General features: G+C 36.3%; 1 protein-coding gene across 5 annotated transcripts in view; it reads right to left on the bottom strand.

Moving 5' to 3' along the window:
* USH2A (usherin) overlaps positions 1 to 16,262 on the bottom strand; it is a 408,741-nt gene that overhangs the window by 207,908 nt on the left and 184,571 nt on the right. The gene's annotated exons all lie outside the window — the stretch shown is intronic.

Here is a 16,262-nt window from a genome sequence, read left to right as displayed (position 1 = left end):
TGTCAAGCATCAACACATACAATGATTGACTCCATGCAGATTTCACTATAAGCATGAACACAAAGGAAGCTCATTGTTGCCACCACTCATACTGGTCTGTTCTCTCTTTGCTTGTTTGTCTTCAGCCTGCATGAATGCCAAACCTTTGTAAAATATATTTCAGTAAAGACAACCTGGCTAATGCTAGAGGAAAACAACTGTTAAATGGTTATTTATTATGAAGGTATCTTGAGTTTCAATTACTGCAGAAAACGGTGAATAAAATGTAGCATCTTTACTGAGTAAATATTCTAAAAGATCTTTAGCTTCATATGTTCTTCCCTATACCAATAAAGGAATGTTTGTCAGAAAAATTATAGTAGGAAAGTAATGCAGACATAGTTTTCTAATCTTTTTCATTTTTTTTATTACAATACAAATCACAGATTTTAATGAGCAAATCCTTTAAGAAGGAATTGACAATTGAGGTTTTGGCAACAATGTAAGCTAAAGAAGTAAAATGCTTATGTTATAAATACACATTTTTAGTATGCCAGAAAAGTTCTGGGTTTTTGCAAGACATAACAAATGCTAGTGTTTTCAGAACCAAATAGTATCAAACTATCATTCTGTACAAAAATATTTGTGAGCACAAATTTAAAAATTGCAACTGGATGACAAAGACATCATGAAAGCAGAAATGTTGTAGACCCAACTTCTTTCTCATCAGTTTTCCCCTCATATAATGTCTCCAGTCCCTGCCAGAATGGAATTCCTTCTGATTTACTCTGTGTGAGGAGAGAATAAACTTGTGCATTTTTACTGAAAATGCATTATCACTCAGTGGTGGTGTTCTATGAGGCACACGGCAAAGTGCGAGTTAAAAAAATGCCATAACTAAAAAAAAAAAATATCATCAAGTGAATGCCTGTAACACAGTGACATGTTTAATCAACATAATGGGGCTGATTCTACCAGGGTTAAGCAGTGCTTATGTGGGTGAGAGGGGGAAAGCACACTCCAGAGCAGGTGCTCAAGCTGGCTCAGCAAGCAGAGAAAGTAAACTCCACATACTGCACCAACTGTATTGCATTCATTAGTGTACACCTCCCTGGATCACTTGTTCCTTGCAGCTGCCATCAGAGAAGCCACAAAAAGTACAGATGGAGATGGAAGTCTGTGAGACAAGTATCAGATACTCCATTTTCTGAGTGGGCAAACAAGTGACCAGAAGGATTTTACTTTTAGCAATCCTAAAATGAACAGCTGAAAGCAATCCATAGCACCTATTTAATTCATATCCTTGTATACAGTGAATACGCATTCTTCTAAGTTGAAGCTGTATTGCGGGGCTTCACTTAGCAGAGTGAATATAATATGAGGGAAGGGAAAAGAGAAAAAGAAAAAGTGGATTTCTCCTTTTTCATTTGTTTATGTTGGATCACTGTTTTCCTCGTACACAGATTTGGGATGGGGGTTGGAGAGGAGTATTTTTCTCTCCTTTAAGGAAAATTCCTCATTAAGGAACTGCTTTTTTTTAAAAAGGTAGCTTGTACTGAAACCCTGATTTGATGCACACTATAGCTGATGAGACTACTTGCATGCATAAGAGTTTCTGGAAATACCTAGTTAAATTTGAAGAGGAAGGAACTTTGTCAAGGATGAAGAGAATGAAAGATGGAAAAATGTTTTATTTCTCTACCTGAAAAAAACAAGTGACTATAAGTTACTATGTGTGTCTCAGTGCCTGGAATGGAAAAAGTGAAAAGACACGACAGGGAAACATGCAAAGTTTAAAAGAACAAGAATAACAAGGAATGGAAACACAGAACATATGAGCAGCAAGATCCTTTAGGATCAACTGATAAGCATACTGAGAGGGGAAGGAAGGAGAGGTTAAAAAAAAGAGTAGAAAGATAAAATATGGAAAAAAGCAAAATGTCACCAGGATCAAAGGAAATCTTTATTCCTCATCTTGATTTAATAATGCCAATGTATTTTGACTAATAAATGCTGAATAGAAAGTTTCAATGGAATCTAAAAGATTTAGGTGGGATAAAGGCTAAAAAGAAAAATGACATTAGTGGGAGCAGGAGAAGAAAACACAGAAATTAGTGACTTAGGAATGTCACTCAAAGCATGAGCTTTGCAGTCAATGAAAATCTCTCCACAGACTTCATCAAGGTTTGGATGAGTCCACAAATATAGTGTTGGTAGTATTTCTAAAAGGTTAGAACCAGAAACTGACAAACTGAACAATAAAAATCATATTACATCACAATTGATGCGATTACTTGTCACAATCTGATTTGGCAGGTATTTTCCTATTTAAAGTTCAAAGTGTTTCATAATGGATCAATGGATTCAAACAACTACAGACACAAACATGAATCTGAATGAGGAGGGAGGAGGTTCTTAAAACTACAAAGCCACTGTTTGTCAAGGCCTTGTTTTCCATTTGCTTGATTGCATGATTTGCATAAGATCAAGTGTAGGCAATTGTGGTCATGAAAAACAGATCACTCTCAAACACATTAGAAATGGATCCACAAGCATTATGCAGAAATGCATTACAAGAAAATGCACCCCAGTGCATGGAAAACTCAGTGATTAATGTCAAACAAACTATAATTTACAATATAGGGCATGAATTATATGTTATTTTGCAATTGATTTCATGCTGTTGCTGGAAGAATTTCATTGATCTCAATTTACAAAATGAACCCAATAAGCAGACAACTATTTTCTTTTTAACTCACAGCAAAAGCTGAAATTTTTTTCCTACACATTTGCTTGATCAGGTTATATTCCCGTGTGTTCCACAAACCCAGTCCCCTGTGTTACTTTAAAATAAAATCAAATGCTTCTTATTGCAATTTTCCAACAACTACTTTCTTAAATCACTTATGTCTTACCAAAACAAAGCTAAACTTAAAAAGTATAGAGGTTTATTGAGAAAAACCTAAATTCAGGATTTGGTCTTGTACTCGTTTCTGGACTCAGAAGGGCAAAAAGCACCAAAGGGCAAAGAAAAAAGAGACTTTCTTGGGGGTACGGGATTCCCTCAAATCATCCTATTAAGGTAGCAGGTAGCCAGAAAACTAATTCTGCATTTTTCATGTCAAAAACAGAACAAAAGAAGAAAACTAAAATAAACCCCCACATATATGTTTTAAAACCGTTACTTACTTTCCCCAAAGAAAAAGGCGGGGGGGGGGGGGGGCATGGAGAAAGGGCAGGGAGAAAAGGGATCAACTTGCCTTTTCATCTCTTTGACCTCAGAGGCAATACAAACAAACAAAATTCTTTTTTAACTCATATGTCAGCATGAGAATTGCAAACTATAGTGGCTGTCATTAAAATTGACATTTGCATACCACTACGTTTATTATATGTGTGGTATATGTAGAACTTCCCACACTAACCAAGGTAACTATCTTAAATATCATGGTAAATCTAACTATAGTGGTTGGTATATATCCAGTTTCTAATAACCACCAGCATAAGTCCTGATAGCACAATCAATGCATGAGACAGAAAGAATAAAGAATGACCCTGTTTGCATGGTCAATAAGAACACTCACTTTGCTTTGATCAAATTTAATGGGTAGTCATTGAAAGATAATATGCAACACTACAGTGCTACTTTTAGCACGGAATTTGAGAGGTGTTACTAAGATAGAGAAGAAAAACGTAGTTAGTAGAGTAAAAAAAAAAACAACAACCCTGAAATTAGAGATTTAAGAACTTGATTCAAAACATGAGCTTTACCGTCAAGATGTCAGAATACATCACAGTTCAAAAATAACACAGCAGTAATGTCTACAATGTTTTAATTTAACTGTAACATGAGGTATTCTGTATTCAGGTTTACAGCAAGAGAGACACATACCCTTCTTTCCTCCCCCTTTCCACCCTAATTCCACTCTCCTTGGTTTCAGGCAGCTATTGTAAGGACCAGAAATGGCAATGTCCTGTCTTGGTGACTGCTCAGTTGAAACGTGATTTGCGTAAGGAACCCCACACAGTTTCTCTCAGGAAAATAATTGAGACAATAGCTATCCCATTGCTATATTCAAAGGAAAATAATACAGCAGCACTGTAGCAAGGGATTGTTAGCACCACAACAAAGAAAACCTGCTGAGAGAGTATGAGGATGAAAAACTTCCAAAGAATTCCAATCACCACTTTGTTTATGTAGCTAGACTGTATGACTACTTCGGCTCATTACTCACATCCTTATTCTGTTCTCTCATCTTCTTTCTCATAGTTTGTTAAATTAACTCACAGTAACTTAATATTTAATTAGAAGGTAAACTCTTTGGGACCATAAATCTGCATCACCAAATACAATGATGTCCCCATCTGATTTTTAAGCACTACTAAAAAAAAAAATCAAATTCATAAAGTAAGTGCCAAGATCATATTATCAGGCTTGCTTCATCAGACATCATTAGCAATTCTTTCCCTTCCACCATTTTCTGAAAGCAAGTAACAACTCATATATAACTTTTAGTACAGTATATCCTGCTTTCTGTATTTGTAAAGCACCAATCACTTAATTATACTGACTTTTGAAGAACCATCACTAATGTACAATACTAATTATATAATATAATACTAATTATATAATATTATTATATAATACATAATACTAATGTATTATACTAATGCTGCATCTTTTTCACAGAACTCTGTGTACCCCATGTCATACTCATCACTCCCTTGAAAATATTTCAGAAAAAACAGGACGTCACAAATGACACAACTTGAGTACTTCAGGCAACTCAATCAAGCCCAAGAAAACAGTGTGCTCATGTACCTAATTGTATAAACTAGCAATGAATGGCCTTTCACATGTGGAACTGGCCCATTAATTGAAGAAAACAGCTATCTGCAAAATAACAGCAAATTCTGCTGGATATCAATTAATAATTAAGAATGTTCCAGAGTGAGAATTAAAAGAATTTTGTGAAGCCACTAAAAACAAAGGCAAGAAATAGAGACAAATAAACTCAGGGTCACAAATAATTATTTTCAGGAAGCACCATAAGCTGTTCTACTCTCTAACCAGCAAAGACTTTGACACAATGGCACATGGATGAAACAACTTTGCTTCTAGCTGGCCAACAAACACTGATGTGTTTTAGAAGCTATTTGCTCAGCAGTAAATATCACTGGTTTTCCAAATTACCCATAAAGGAGTAAATCCTAACTCCATCTGAGATGTATATGCTTCAGAAGAGCTCAGGAAAGGTACAACTTTCAGGCCCCAGCTGAGGAATTAAAGAGCATAGGACAAAACCTTGTATCATACGAAAGCACCAAAAACATGACAGTCATGTGTTGGACTGTGTAAAAAAGTTATATTCAAGAAGAAAAACCCTTTGGCATAAACACGAAACAAAAGGATCTTTAATCATTTCAGTTTGCAATGATTTCAAACAATTAATGAAGATATTACATGCACGTGGTAGACCTACAGCTCTGCTTTTGGAAAAGTGGTAGCTCCAAAGTACTTTAAGGCTTTTAAATATAATTATGTTTTAACAGCAAGGATTATGAAGCCTATTTGTTTTCACATTTAGTAACAGTGTCTCTTGGTTGGGCTCTTACAGCCCTTAACCGTTGCACAGAAAACCTTTCTGCCATGTATCAGCCCAAACTCTTGTACTTCTTTGAGCGCAAATTCATCCCTCAAATGTTATGTTTCATCCTGGCCAATTCACAAGGCCACACTAGCATCCATTCCTGATTACTGTGTTTCATTTTTTCTTTTTTTTTCTTTGTAAAACTGTTTTAATCTTACCCTAGCAAGTTACACACCTTTTTAATTAAACATGCATATTATTCATTTCCCATAGCAAAAGTTGGAATACAAGGATTCTGGTCTTATTTTAAAGCCGTGTCCCTGACATAGCTACTATGGGTCCATCTTCCAGGCTGTTCTTGTCCTCCAGTTAGGGCACGCTAGCTTGAAATCCTGAAGGTGCTCAGCTGAAGAAAAATCAAATCATGTGGAGTGCCACATACCACATTGTTTAGAAAAAGTTGAAGGGAAACATCAGAGAAGGACATTTAAACTTCTCTTAATACTTTACCACCAATTAATCTACCTGATTCCTTGTGTGACTCTAAAAACATCTCACGTCACTGATCACAGAAGAATCATGGTGCATGTGTGAAGCTGCTTGGAATCCTCCTTCCCCTAACATCCCTAAAGTGTTCCCCTGGCCCCTCATCATTAGTCACCGTCAGAAAAACACAGAGGTGTTTTGCGAGGTTTTTTAAAGGCTTCTCTTGCTGCCAAAACAACACATAGCCCGTCAGTGCAAACATTCAGCATCAAATGACCCTAATGAACTTCCAAGTAACACCTTTGTTTACTATAATTAAAACCATGCATTGTCTCCCTAGCTTACTTCAATTATAACAGCTGGACAAACAAGGTGAGCTTGAAGGTCAGAGGGGGAGAAAGCAGAAAAAGGACAGAGCACATTAATTTTTACCAGGCACATGAAGAGAAGTAACTGTGGTCATACCAGTATCACTAGCTTAGTTTTATTTCTCTCTTTGTAATTTCTTTGCACATCATATGGCATGACGCAGCCCTATTTTAAGATTTAACTGAAAATTTCCATTCATGAATGCTTCCAATCCAGTCACTGTATTGCTATCAGCTTAAATAGAGGGGAGTTGTTAGTATACATCATAAAACCCATGATATCTCAGTCAATGTCAAGCCCAGAAAAGTGAAAAGGGGAAAAAAAAAAAAAAAGTGTTTTGAACATTTTACCTCTGTATTACTTCAGCTTTATATTCACAACTGGAAAATATATTTGCACTGGGCAACTACGTTGCAAATTTGAATCTCAGATACCTGCTGCTATAAAACTGGAACTATTCTGGATTCACATTAGTATGACCAAGAACCCCTTGGCTCATTAACAGAAGTACATCCTGTATTCCCAAGTAATTCTGATCTTGCTACAGTGGGAGAAACAAAATTCAGATCCGCCTTACATTTGGTGTTAATTGTATCAGGTCAAAAGAAGTGCCTGACTGCCACTTTTACAACCCACTGAAGAACACATACGAATGTGCAGCTGTGGTAAGAGAAGCCAGTAAGATATTAAGTTATATAAGAATATATGGTAAGTAATACAGTAACTATTGCTATCCATTTTATATAAATCAATAGTGCAGTCTCATCTGGAATAGCATATATTAGAGATTGCAGAAATAAAGACTGTCTGGAAAATGGCAGTAAGAAAGCACAGGCTTACAAACACTCTCTTAGGAAGAGAGGCTGAAAAAACAACCTGAGAAAAGGAAACAAAGAAGATGACACACCATACAGGTATATAAGACAGTAAGTGCTACATAGAAAAGCAATTAGGACCCTGTGTTCCCATGAACTCCCTTTCGATAATACAGGGGAAAAAAGGGCATCCAATAAATTTAGAAAGTGGAATTTTCAGAAAAACTCACCCAACCAAAAATCATGGAACATCTACTGCTGACAAGAAGATTCAGGTTTATCTTTATAAATCAAATTCTGGGGGAGAGACATTAAATATCAACTTCATGTTTTTAAAATTATTTTTATAAGCATCACTGTAATTTGCAAATCTGTAGAACAGAGTCCTGCAAGATTTCTATAATTCTCTCTCTGTATCTGAGACTACTTAGAACTCTTCAACACTGTATTTTATTTTAAGTTTTTCTGCCTAAGCAAAGAAAAAGAGGGATGGGAGGAAAGAAATTAATTTCCAAAAGAAATATTTTCTTTGACAAAAAGTAAACAATTTTACTAGTAGATTTTTACTTATTAAAACTGAATATGCATACTAAATCACAAAATACCATTTTCAGCCCCAAACAATTGTTTTAATCAACAAAATATTGAACTAAATAAAATTCATCAAGCAAGCAGAAACTGGAGACAGCACACTCAGACTAGAAATTGGAATCCAAACAAGAAAAATATGACAATGGCTGTTTGAACTGCTATCAACTAGACGTTACAGATTAGTGGTTTATAGGTTATGAGCTTTATTTAGCTATATATGCATTTTACGTCCATTATGGGTAACTTGTTCCACCACTTCGTATAGTACCAGGCATGCAAGATGATTAGAGAACAACTCTCACCATCCAGGCAAGGCATCATGTGATTTAAGAGTTTTTGTAGAAGAGATACTATCACCTTCCCAGGAACAGAACAGCTCTGTATATCTGAATTATAGTCAGAGAATAAAGGGTTTTGCTAAAACATTACTGTAGTGCTGGAACAAGGATAGTGGGAGGACTCAGCTTCTGAGCACCATTGCTAAACAAGACAATTTATAGCAAGTTAAATCTGTTGCAAGACTACAAAAACTGAGCTAGTTTTCAGCTGGCCACAGAATTAGCAGCATAGTAAAATATACTGTACTTCTACCTGCTCTCCTCTGTCCTTACTGGAACAATCAGCCCCAGCTGTTGAGTCATTAATACTGTCAACATGTCATTGGGGAAAATGATTGGGATTTCTTTTTCCCCTTTTTTTTCTTTTTTAAAGCTTACTTGCTTTATATTTCTTTTCAAAATACACACACCAAAAAAAACCCAAAACCAAACCTTGAAAGGCCAAAGTTTTTTTCAACTTGACATGTTGCACTACCCAGTTATGTCATGTAGTGTCAGTAATGTCATCAGATAACATAACTGCCACAATCTGATGTGATGCATTAAACTGGGATTACCAGAATAAATCATGTTTGTGGGTACACAGATCACAAGTGGTACAGTCAGCTGCTCTGTATTATGGCGTATCTATAGGATGCACAGATTAGGATATAATGTTCAGAGGCTTGTTCTCGTTTGTGAAGTGCTTTGCAACCATAACTCAACAGTAAGGAGTCACCAAACAGTTATAATGGCATAAACCATCATCAGGGAAAAATACAAATCGATCAGTGCCAGTGATATAAAAGAAAAAGCATGCATCTGTCCCCAGTCTCATAAATTCAGCGGTTGTTGTAGGCTTTTTTTCTATCCCACATGTACTTTATTAATAACAGTAACTATCATAAATAATAATAATGCAGAGTAGTTTATTTCAAGATGAATGCTCTTCTTATTATCTGTTGATCCTCTCCCTGATTTCTTACATCCTGTCTATATTCCTCCTGTAAATGGTGGGGGGAGAGCTAGTTTAATTTATTGTTTGAAGTTTATGCCCTTTAATTGGCAACAGTGTGCTATGCCAAGAAAGTTGTCTATGTAGGCTCCCTGAAATATCTGCATACCTTAACTGACATGTTAAGCTTCTACAAAGGAAGCATAGAATTTACATTCTACTGCACGTTATAAATAAGTAATAAGAACAGATTAGAATTATGCATTTACGCCTACTAGTGAGAGTGAGATGCATAATTCAGAAGTGGCAAACCCTTAAGAGGCTTTCGTATTTCACCCCAACACTCTGCCCCCTCCAATCTCGTGTATGCAGAACATAGTATATTTTTCAGTCCCACTGCTCCAGAATGCTTTTTTTTTTTTCCAGCTAGACTGTTTAGATTCTATAATCACTACTTTTTCTTTCTTGCAGAAAAGCAACAGACAGTGTATATGTTAGTAGCCATTGTTGGGAATGTATCTGCTTTATGTTACATCTGGTGTCATCTTTCTGAATTTTCTTGTGATACTCAGGGACATGACTGTAAGACACATGTTAAATGGCAGTGCTTTCAGAAGGTGCCAGAATAAATGGAAGCCCTCTACCTAACTTACAAAGAGAACGCAGAACTTGCAACTGAAACTTCCTTATGCTTCATAGTTAACGTGACATACTGCTCCTCTAGTTGGATCTCCTGGAGGAGTAATCTTTGCACCCATTCATGTCCTCAGCTTCTCTGATGAAGCCTGTAAACTAATACCTGTTATGACCACAATTTATATGATAGCACACAAAGGCCACAGGTTTTGCAGAGCCTGTGGCTTTCCCCCACAGCAGTTCTACCTCTAAGCAGCACTCTGTTACCTGGTGATAAGGTGTAGGAACAAGGAATTATTTTAGTCTAGTTGCTTTAATATTTTTTGGTTCTCTGGCTAGAGCACTAAAATGTGGATTAAGGTACCTCCTAAAGAAGCATCAGTAGGGACAGGCTCTTTGGTGGAAGAAATCATCTTGTAATTTCTCTGAACTGTTTTGAACTTAGTGTATTTAGTTCCCTGGATTTTCCTTTGTCCTGTGTGCAAATATTTTAAATTATGTTCTAGTTCTAACTACTGTTTGTTTATTCTGCCTCAATCTCCGCCATGCAACTTCTTTTCATAGTTAAGCTAACACCTGTACCTCTCTTTTTCTGGTAATATTTATTTATTTATTTATTTAATCTTTTGAGTTCTTCAGTGTACCTCACTATTTTGAGTTTTCCTGGACTGGCTTTCTATGGACTTTATCTCTGCCTGTAAATTTAGGAGAAAGACTTCAATTATGCATGTATTTTAATTCCCAGTACAATTTAACAGCTTAAAAATTGTTATGTGACATTGTAACAGTGGTATTAAATCCCAAGAGCCATTATCTCAAAAATTCAAAACATATTAGTTGAAACAAAAATAATACTTTTGCCCTAACTTTTAAGAATAGTAAAAGGCACCACAATTATTTTGGTATGTAGGAGAGCATTCTTATCCTTAAGCTGATGAAAAGGCTAGCACGTCAGCTCATGAGAACATGTGAACATTCTTGTCAATTGGATTAAATTATTGTTCCTTGATCAGAAAACAAATGACTAACAATATTAAAATTAAGTGATCATAAATAGCTCTGAAGTTGAAGTCAGTATGAAATTCAACTTTGAAAAGGAAGCTATTGACATACTGTACCAACATGGGTTACTTTCCACTATTGATAATTTCCTTCATTTTCTACATTTCTCCTAGAATAGACTGTGGAAATTTTCACTGCTTATAGGTCCTTTGTACAAACTCACCCAGTCTAGCCAATGGTCCTCGAAAGGTAAGCAATGAGGACCCAGAAGCTTTTAATGAGCCAGATTCTCTAGTCACCTCTGAATAATCTTTTCCACTGACTAACAGAGGGGATGCAAAGCTATCCACCCACTGTCCTAACAAGAAAGCTTTCAACTGTTGGCAGAGCTGTTTTAGCTGTCCCTACTATCTATTCTGCACTGATTCCAACTCTAATTTATAAAAATATAAGTCTCCCCCAAGATATTTGTATAAAATTTTATATATTTATGCACCTCCATTGATGGAAACCACGTATGCTCACAGAAAGACCATAGAAACTTATTGATTGAATTAATTAAATCACAGATTAGAATTAGAAATTACTAATGGTATATTTCCAGATACAGAACACAGGCAGTATATTATCACCAGTGTAAAAATTCACTCTTTCCCACCTGATCACTTATTCTTTCACATGTGCAGATTTCGTGCAGCACCAGTCCTCACCAAAATGATTGAACAGCACCATTCTTAATTTAGAAATCCAGATGCTTATTTACATGTAGTGATAAACATACCCAGACATGCAGAAAAAGAAATCAAGATATGCATACTGTAAATGACTTGAATGTGCCTCTGTAATAAAGGAACATGTTATATCCAAAGCAGCCACCACAGAACCAATAATGATGTTTATCATCCACCTTTCCATTCATCTTAAGACCATGAGTCTAAGCTTCATTTAAAGCACACTAATATGATGTTCTTCTTACATGTTTAGTTTTATGTTCACTTAAATATTTTTTCCCATGCACTAGTTAATTTACTTGTAACACATCACTTTAATGCATCATTCTATTTATATAATAAAAACCATGGGAAAGAAAGAAAGAAAGAAGAAAACTCCCCTGCAGCTTTCAAAGTCCAACTGCAATTTATGTAACATGCTTCAAATCAGAAATAGATCATCATAAAAATAAAATATTTCATGGAAGACTAGTGGAAAGCATGATGGAGTTCAGTACTGACAAAAAACCTGTTAAGCTTTATGTAAACAATTTAGGCAATCAGTGTAGAAACCTAGGTTAGATTTCTGGCAGTGATTCAACAGGAAAGGAAGTATCCTAGAATGCCTTTCATGCTTTTCGGTACATGATTTATGCCTTGCATATGTTTTCACATAACTTAGGAGGACAGGGAAACAGAATTTGAAAATACAGGAATCTTCCTCCTATCAAACAAACTATCAAATATTTTTAAAATCAAACTTATACCCAACTACTTTATGGCCTTGTAACACTCAGGTTTGTATTGTTCACACACAAGACAAGACTTGTGAAAGATGAAAAATACTCAGAAAGGTCTGGACTTACAGTAACAGAAAAAGACATTAATTGGTGAAGCATTTTAGAAATGCAAGTTGTAACAAATTTGCTCAGATTTATTGAAATAACAAGTCTGAAACATATGCAAACATCAAAGATTCTGCTTTTCATAAACTTGTCTCATATTTTTTCAAGAAATAAAATGGTGAAAATATTTAAGTAATGGTTAATAAGTCAACACCCTCGTGGCCATGCATTCAGTAAAACCAAGGCAAAGGGGAGCCCCCAACTGGGAACCCTCCAGAAGCATTACTGTGCTGTTACCAGCCCATACATTGCCACCATTTATTAATATTCCACTAGTGTTAAAGGAAGGTTGGGACATATTGGGTGTAGAAAGAAGGGTCTGCGTCTAGTGTAAGCCAGACAGGAATGCATGCACTGCTCAGTAGGAATAATTATCACAGCTGACAAACCAACACAATTTGTAATAGCAGCATGGAAAAAAAAAATCTATCTTAAATTAAATATACATCAAGTGTTTGGCAGTTCAGGAGACCAAATGGTCCTAAATGAGTAAGGAGAAATATGAGTGTATTTTGCAGGGCATAAGGAAAATCTCAGAGAGAAGCTTCATTATGCAGCTTGCAACATCAAAAAGGCTGCCCTACTCTTTCCAAGCCTATTAAGTTAAGAGATAAGTGAGGTATATCCTTATGAATGGATATCAAGAGATTCAAACAGAAGCAGCAGGTTTGGCCTTAGTACATCTGTGCAAGAGGTGTCATATCTTTATTTACATGAGGCCAGCATTACCTGAAACTAAGCATAAATCATTTACCAAGCATTTCAAAATGATCCTGGCAAAAAAAATGTCAGGGAAGGAAGCTTTCCTTTATGTATAAACATACGATTTATAAGCTGAACATAAAACCTTGCACAGTTTCTGATATTTTCTAAAGCACTTAACAAAAGTGTGATTGAATGAAATCTTAACTGAAACTATAAGCTCATGCATCTCTTCTATCAGCAAAATTAAAACCAGAACAGAACCCACCACTTTGCCTTCCTAGCTTCAGGCAAACCACAATTACCAGACATACTGCTGAAAATAAGATCCCACAAAAAGTTTTTCAGGCTATGAGCACAACATGGCCAAGAAAGCATATTCTAGTTCTTCTAAATCTAAGGACACCTCTCAATTTTTAGTAGCAAATAGTGGTCACCACGTGACAACTGCTCACAAAGAGAAACTGTATCACTTGATAGGGTCCTATATGAAGTTCTCACTGATGAAAGACAAAATGCAGAGGAACAGACCATGCCCTTCAGAAATCCCAGAGGAAGGTAGACAAGATGCACAAGATTGGGCCAGTTTGCCCAAGAGAGGTTCACACAGGCAACTTTAGAACAAACTGATCTCAGAAAGTGGCAAAATAAGAATTTGCTGCTATCTAATTGCAGTAGGGATGTCTTGGAGAAGACCTGCAAACCCACATGACTGCAGAAAACCTCCAAGATGATAATGTGTGGACAGTAAGCTCTGCTGCTTGAAAAAAAAGAAAAAAAAAGACAAAAAAGGGCCATATTAAAATTTTACAAATTGAACTCAATGAACATTTGATTTAAATCTGTCCTCCTCAGTACACATTGTCTTTTGAAGAGATCTTGGCATCTTTAAGTCTGCTGACCAATCTCAATATCTGTGAAGGAGAAAATAAAGATCTAGAAGCCTCTATGTGTCTAATTCTGACAACTAATTTTGAAGTAAGATCACAGGATAAAATAATCTGGGAGTTTTACATTTTTTAGTGGTTTTAATTCTTGTCATGGAATTTAGACAAGCCTGGAAATCAATGTTTTTTTTCTCTTTGTTTAAAAAACAGAGCCCAGAGCCAAAATATTTCCTATGCTGCCAGAAGGGAAAAGAGAAAAAAAAGAACTCTCCCTGTTCTACAGCTATTAGCTCTAGAGAAGCTATTTGCTCCAGTTTGCATTTGTACACACAGAAGACTGGGAGGTACCAATCACTCTCATTTTATAATTTGTGTTGCATTTTAATTTTTAGAAAGCGGTACTCAAACAACCTGAGAGCTCAGCAATTCCAGCAGGGTTAGCGTGAGTTCTCTCCTGGCTTGCTGTGTTACCCAAATCTGATCAAAGGACAAGGACTCCAGAAGCCTGTCCAGCTGTGGTTTTATAATGACACCATTAGGTTTTGCTCTATAATCAAGGTCCCTAAAAGTCTGTGTAGCTTCAGGCTTAATATCTGCGACAAGGTTAACTGAAATCTGCAGCAAGGATAACTACTTTAGCAGATTGTATCAGCAGGAAATATTTAAACACTATTTAAAAGGATTTTAAATAAGCAGATTTTATTTAACACTGCACTAATGCACTGCAATAGAAAATGATACAACAGAGCTGCTACAAATAAACATAATGCTTTTACCCTTACCCCACCCCCCTCCCTTCTAAATTCCCCAGATCTGTATTATTAAGTCCAATGAGCGTACCAGATCCTTCTGTCTGAAGCTGAAATACAGGAATGCCAGACTCAGACAGCCCATTTGCCCTTTGGTTTTGTGCCTGCTGAATCTGCATTCTGGGTCTGCGGAATTAATTACGATAGTACCGGTCACTGGCAATGTCAGTATTGCCAATTCAGGTGTATCAAATGTGCTTTCTTATATGCCTACAACTTTTAGAGGAAGGCAGCTTCTCCTGTAAGACTGGTGTACTCTGCCCTCTAGTGCTAGGTGCACCAATATATGTTTACTTAAATGCATACTCAGGCCACAATAAAGCCTGAAGCAGCAGGCTTTCTTTATATGCCATGCTGGAAACCATGTTATTTCCTATATGCCTTATCAGATGGATGCGTTGCTAAACCAAATATAAGAGGTTGGCCTGGAACTGTAGCATGGTATTGCAGGACCCTAAAATAAGAAAGAGACACTGGGGCATATCTCACTGGGTCACATGCAAGACGTTTCAGATAACCAATTCTAATGGTGAAGAGGTGAAGACTAACTTTTCATTGCTCACAATGCTCTTAAATAAGTCTCTGCTTCACAAAAAAATGAGGAATTGTGACATTCAGGTTATAATATACATAAATCTAGCACTAACATTGTATTGGATAGCAAACCATTCTTTCCAAAACACTCTAGTGAAAGAACAGACTGGGTTCATTTGGTATTTATATGTATTTCACTACAGCGTGGAAGATGGGAAATAAACTCATACCAGAGGACTACAGAATTTTCTGTTGTTTGTCCTTTAAGGCAAAAGCTGCCTGCCATCTTTGAGCAGGACCTAAAACAAAGGAACGCAGACCCTTAGGGTTGGAAATTGGTGTTTTTAAACACAGCTAGTGCTAAAAACTGTATGAAAAGTAACCACAAGAACTACATCTTAAACCTAACTTAATAAGTATTTTCTTCTCAGTGATTCAGCTTCTTACAGTGATACATCTTATTGCAATGATCCTCCATGCACAATTCTGTGGATTTTCGTGTTCAAATTGTTTCACTTGGCAATTAGTATGATATTGATATTACTTTGCTTTTATTATCATGATCTATCATTTAAAAGAAACAGTAGTAGTCATAGGGATAAAAAGGACAAAAAACTTTGCCAATTTTTCACGAAAATGTAATAATTGTGCATGGCTGTGCATAGTGTGTACTGTAATTACTACTGGTTTAGAGCAACGTAAAAAACCACAAGTACTAATTTGGGGTTCTCCTGTTTTTTAAGTTCAGATATGCTAAGCCCTGCTTGCACAGACGTCAAACATCTGCCTCTTCCTCACAGGAAAACAAGGCTCCCATTCTACCCTGGTTTTGTAGGATCAGCCTTCCCACACTCAGATCAAATAACAATTTGAATAAGCCAAATCTTAGTTCATGCTCTTAGACAAAATTGTGAAGACAGCTCTTTCTCACCTTTTCCAAGGCTCTCCTTAATATTTTGCCCAGAAACCTGGTA

Source organism: Harpia harpyja, chromosome 13 (genome assembly GCF_026419915.1).
Source record: "Harpia harpyja isolate bHarHar1 chromosome 13, bHarHar1 primary haplotype, whole genome shotgun sequence".
Classification (NCBI taxonomy): domain Eukaryota; kingdom Metazoa; phylum Chordata; class Aves; order Accipitriformes; family Accipitridae; genus Harpia; species Harpia harpyja.
This window is presented reverse-complemented; position numbering and strand designations above follow the sequence as displayed.